This window comes from Cyanistes caeruleus, chromosome 3 (genome assembly GCF_971803275.1).
Source record: "Cyanistes caeruleus chromosome 3, bCyaCae1.hap1.1, whole genome shotgun sequence".
NCBI lineage: Eukaryota > Metazoa > Chordata > Aves > Passeriformes > Paridae > Cyanistes > Cyanistes caeruleus.
In genome coordinates this window covers 47,536,630-47,542,387 of record NC_141703.1, presented here as the reverse complement: position 1 = coordinate 47,542,387, position 5,758 = coordinate 47,536,630, and the positions used below count along the sequence as shown (strand labels likewise).

The window sequence follows — 5,758 nt, the reverse complement described above, 5'->3', positions numbered from 1 at the left end:
CATCAAGAATGGCATTTGTACAATTAAAAATGTTATCTCACAGGGCAGCCCTTGTTGCCCTCGGCCACCTTTGGGTAAATTGTGTTGTAGGAAAGGTTAAAAAAAGCTGCTGGAACTAATCCTTTTGATGAAACCTTTAACAAGTATGTCAAGCTCCTCTGATCTTGGCCCTGGCAGAGTATAGTTGTAGTTAATGTCCTCGGCTCTAACCCACCATCTAAGACCCTCTTTCCTGCCGCGTGTTTTCTTCATCAGTTTGTATTTCTGCCAGTCAGTGTCACAAAGCACTTCCTGCTTCATCCCTGCCTGACGGGGTTAAGCCACGCTGATGGTCTGCAGTTGTGTGCAGCTTCATTTTTCATAGATTCTTTCTGATAACCATAACATGAACTCTGGAGTATGTGTTAGGAACTGAAAACAGGCCAAGTGTTTTGTATTAGAGCCTGTATTCCCACATTCACCAATTCTCCAAGGGTTGAAAATGCATCAGTGACATGTATGAGAAAAAAAAGGCTGGGACTAAAATCAATTTTCTCCCCTCTTGCCTACATGAAACAAAATTAAAAGCACAATGAGCCTTATTCTTTTTTCATTTACTGCTGAAATTCCTCTGCCGTCTGTGAAGCAACTCTTGTTACACCACTGTAACTGGAAGTAAAATCAATCTCGGTATCTGCTGCAGACGTTTACACCTTAGAAAACCAGAAGCACGCGCAGTTTCTCTATCTAATAATTTTTTAAAAAGCTAGTTTTATCTTTATGGATGGAGCTAGATCCCAGGGAACTGATTAAGCAAAACTTGCTCTAAACGAACAATTTGATACTCCGTTATACATGACCGCCTTTCAATATCCTGGTGCGTATTGTGACCCTAAGCTGTCAGTTTAATGCCTGTGTTAGCACAGATCAAAGGAGAACAGAAACAAAATATAAAAATACAGCAATAAATAACCTGGTGTGCTTTCTTATCTCTAGTGAACATTTTTTATTAGGCTGGTTTATTTGCTTGGTATTACAGAGTCGTCTTTACTTCCGCTGAAATAAACTGGGGTGAAAAGCCACAATAATCCTTCAGATAAAATGGAAAAAGTTATTTATGCCTGTGCTATTCATAGATGCCTCTTCTTAGAAACCAGCCATTTGTGGTTTTGGTTTTTCTGTAGCATCCACTTTTTGCCTTGAGATCTCATAACCTTTTTTATTTTTAATTATAAAAAAAAAAAAATTAACTGTAATGCAGACGCACGTTAACAATTCTGCCTTCCTGGCTGTCAGAGAGATTTCCTGTGGTCTGTTTTTGGCTGTGCACTCAGCCAGTTGCACCGTATATCAGGCATTTGTTTAAAAAGTAAACAGCTAGTCATTACTGGCATAAAAATTAACACATGAAGTGCAGGACTTTTCACTTTCTTAGTGTCTGTCCATGAGCCACCTGAAGACTTGTTGAAAGATGGACAGCCAAGAGGGAATGCATCTGAGGGAGGTTGTTGCCGTGAGAAAAGCAAGCCAAGTGTCATTGCCTGAATGCTAAACAGGGGTAACCATGGATTTGCTCATGTGATTTGGTCCCTTTGCACTGCTCAGAGAAAGGGATGGAGGAAATGCTGCTGAGGCCCTTACAGCTGGGGACAGAAGGGGACAGTCCCTCCCTCCCTCCCTGCCAGCACCAGGCTCTGCAGGTCCCACATGCACCATTAAAATAGATCAGGTTCATTTTCTAAGAACAGATCAGCTATGGGTTTTTTCCTCAATATTGTTTGAAGAACAATTGTGGTTTCACAAGTTACTTTTCACAGTAACATATGAAGAAAAGGCTAAATTATTCTACTCGGTTCAGGATACAGGGGTATGTAAAAACATTTTCCAATAGTAAGTGCCTTTTGGCTTAAGAACATAAATAATTTTAGTTTTATTATTTTCCCTCTGCTGCAATTTTGACTTAAGGTGCCTAGTCCTGTTTTAAACATCAGATCACTGTCTGGCTCAATCTCACAGTTCCTAACTATTAAACATGCTTTTTGATGCTTGCCAAGAATGCTATATGAGTGAGTAATGTGATTTGACTTACTGAAAGGGTTCTAATGCAACCTTAATTCAATGTAACAAACCACTCATGGAGCAGAAATACAGCTTTCTGTAAAAGCTGGTGAGATACCCTACTAGAATGTTGCAATCATAAAATTTGCAATGCATTAATTTTAGGCTGCCTATTTAAATTTGGGCAGTATAGAGATTAATCTGCATAATTATTTGCTTTAAGAATGAATCAGAATTTATATTTCCTGTATTAGACTGTACTTTTAAAACGAGTGTCATTGGAGATAAACACCTCTGTTTGCAGCAGCAATGTATATTGACACGTCTTACTGAAACTGCCTGTTCTTTGTGATTCAGAAAACAAAATACTGATAAAATTATGTAGAGGTCCACAGGTTTTTATCAAGCTTGGAAAACCAAACAATGGGTTATATAACTAAATTCTTTACACACAAACAAATATGCCAAGGCATGTTACAGGGTTATATGGAATTGGTATCATCTCATCTAAGTTTAACTCCTCAGAGGTAAGTCTCCAGGAACATGTGCTTCTAGTGGATTATACACCCCATCTTTAAGTTGAAGGTAAATGTTGCTCTCAGAGCAGTGGCAGTGCCTGGTTCTAGGAGGGCTTGGGAAAGCACTTAATATTGGGGGTCCTTTATGAGATGTAACATGAAATCACTTTCTAAGCTGGAGCCATGTACTTCCAGTGCTGATAATGATGCCACTGCAAGTCACTCATTTCTCATATTAAGTGGATCCATTATTTTGGCTCTCTGACTTTCCAGTTCCAGGAATGCCCTGGGTGTTTTTTGTTGGTTTTTTTCTGAAGCTGTATTTCTTTTTGTGCAGACCATGAAGTGGATTAATTTCTCTAAGGAACATGAATAAAGTTTGTTTTTCTTAAATTCCTGGCAAACAAGTTGATGAAACCCATATGGATCACAAAGTCTAAAGCTTGACTACAATGTTCCTTGGGTGAGCAAACACTTGTCTTTTAAAATAGACGACTTTCAGGTCTGGGGATTATATATATACATATTAGAGATCCGTTCTGTGAGCCATCAGCTCGGCTTCAAAAACATAAGACAGGAAGCTGACTGCTTCTGAAGGTGTTTTCCTTCTTCCTCCTGTTAAGCATACATGCTTTTCAGATAAAGGTTTTTAACTCGGATTTGTCATCATACCTTATAATTAAAGAAAAAAGTTAAAAAGTGGTTTGAATTTTTCATTTTAAACCCTACTCCTTCTCAGCCAAATGGCTCAGAGTTTTAACCTTATTCTTACTGTTGTGAGAACTTACATACACACACACACACACATATAGCATGTGTCTCCTACCTTGGCCAAGCTGCAGATGATCCAATCTACTGGGATTTTGAATCAATGTTTTTTTTGATATGTCCTGTGCACATCTCCATGCCCCAGCATGTCTCCAGCCACACCTTCTTGGCACCAGTCTATCTGAGACATCCTTGAGTGCAGACTAGGACGGGAAAGCATCTTTGGGGGCAAGTGCTGTGAAAGGCTGCAGAGAAGGTTCTTTCTTATGTGTCCCAGGCTGCTCAAAGGAAAGCTATGACCTTCCCTCCTTCGGAAAAGAAAGGGGGCGACCAGCTTAGTTAATTAAAAAATGCTTGTTTGTGAAATGAATAGCAGTAAAATGAATCATCAGTTAGCAGAGCTCTTCTGTATGTCCTTAAAATCTGTATGGTGCTTTCTTATCCCTGTCTGTACATGAAATGTAGCCACTTCAGATGCTAAACCCTACAGCTATGCCACAAGTGGGGGATCATGGTCTTCTACCTCTGTACCCCCTTTGGCTTCCCCCAAAAGCTTTCACGGGGGTTTCCACACCCGCCAGGTACTTCATGATGAACAACCTTCTCTCTTTTAAGGCAGGAAAAAATAGACATGTTTAGTTGTATTCTCTACTATCTTATCTACTCACCTCCTCAAAAGAGAAGAGAAGTAGCAACAGCCTTAAAGTTCCAGGAGAGGTGTCCATGGAGATGAAAGCGCTGGTGGTAGAGTGAGCAGCATGACTGGGAGACATCAAAGTGAGATGGCTGATTTGGGTGGCTTGGAAGGTGAGGATGGGTTTGGTGTATCCCTTTAAGCAGGCTGGGTAGGGCTGGGAAGTTGCCCTTGCACCTGGGAGCTGCAGATTGCTCCTGGCCACCTGTGGTGACCCTACACAGTAGTGCACAATTATCAGTTGGTCTGCAAAATAAAGCAGAAGCTTTTAGTTTAAAGCCTCAGAAACCTTTAAAATTGCTTGAGAGGAGAACAAAAGCAATTATCAAAATATGTTGTTAGAACTGAGGCAATTTCCGCTGATTTTTTCCTAAATATTTCTTTTGTAGTGGAGGGAAGAGTGTGTAGTAAAAATAAAAATAAAAATAAAAATAAAAATAAAAATAAAAATAAAAATAAAAAAAAAAAATTGTGAAAAGTTTTCCTTGGCAAAAAGAAAGCATTTTGAAAGCAGCTGAAGATGAAATGTCAAGGCAGCTGCTGGATTGCAGTCTCCATGGCAATCATAACACAACACTTTGATTAGTTAGGCACATGGCAGAGCCTCTGGATAAGAGTCCGGGGGTGGTGAAGGGCAGGTTATTGTTTTTGAACCATTTTTTAAAAAAAATCAGCATAGAGAAGGATCTGTCCTTTTTAAAGTACAGAGTGTATCAAGTTTTATATTCAAATGCATTTGTACACACATTTTGGCACTTAAAAAAAAAAATCTTAAACTTGGTAACAGTCAGATGCTTTTTGCTAAAATAATTCTTGCAGAATAGAAGGACGATTCCCTTGTTATGGGGTCCAAGCATCTTTTGTTTTTCATGAATTTATATTTTCAACACCCTGTAGAACAAGTAAGTAATTTATTCACATATTTTCTTGTGGGGAGAACAAACCAGAAAGGTTGTGGTGTGTATTCAGGAGAAAAGGCAGGTGTTTGGACATTGCATCACCCCATACAGGCATATCCAAACTACTTGCCAAATGAGCTGGGCACACCTGTGTCTCCGTTTGTGCAGAGCTTTGATAGTGGCATAAATTGAACATGCCAGGAGGTAAGGCAGAGCTTCCTCTTCTTTTGTTCCTGCTCTGCTTTGCTTCCCAAAAACCAGAACTGAGCCTTAAATACTGTGTTATTGGTTGGAAGTGGACAGTCCTTCCAGTCCATGTCTCAAAAAGAAGGATGGAGGGTTATTCAGCTTTGAAGTAAAGGCCTGGCTTCCCAACTTCAGTAGCGTATTTAGAAGTGGTGAAATCTCCTGGTGGAGCTGAGCATGGGTGTCTGGGCGAGGTTCCCATCAACGTGCTGCCTCACTGCTGCCTCGCTGCAAACAAGGACATTTCAGCTCTCTAATTGTGGGTTCTCTTCAGACCTTTTGCCTGTTGTGTTTATTTTGACTAGAAATGGGGAGAAGGAGTGTGTGTGTGTGCAGGGACACATGGGACTGGCTCCTGTGACATGTATGCACAGCATGGTTGGCCTCTGAGGTGATGCTGTAAGGACACATCACCAACACAAACAGCACAAATAATGTTACATATTTCAAACTAGTGAAATATGTGAATTACATAGAATGACACCTCATCTGTTTATCATTTTTTCTTTCAAAAAACCCACCCAAATCAAGATAAATTTGCATTGTTTTTTTTTGCTTTTTCGTGGGAAACCTTGAACAGGAAGGACAGTACCAAA

At 39.9% G+C, this 5,758-nt stretch overlaps 1 long non-coding RNA gene across 1 annotated transcript; it reads right to left on the bottom strand.

Moving 5' to 3' along the window:
- Positions 1 to 961: 961 nt before the first annotated feature.
- LOC111926436 (uncharacterized) lies at positions 962 to 4,274 on the bottom strand. Its single transcript, XR_002862960.2, has 3 exons — positions 3,992 to 4,274; positions 3,382 to 3,631; positions 962 to 3,170 (listed from the first exon to the last, which is right to left on the bottom strand). It is a non-coding gene; the product is annotated as an uncharacterized LOC111926436 (long non-coding RNA).
- Positions 4,275 to 5,758: the final 1,484 nt, after the last annotated feature.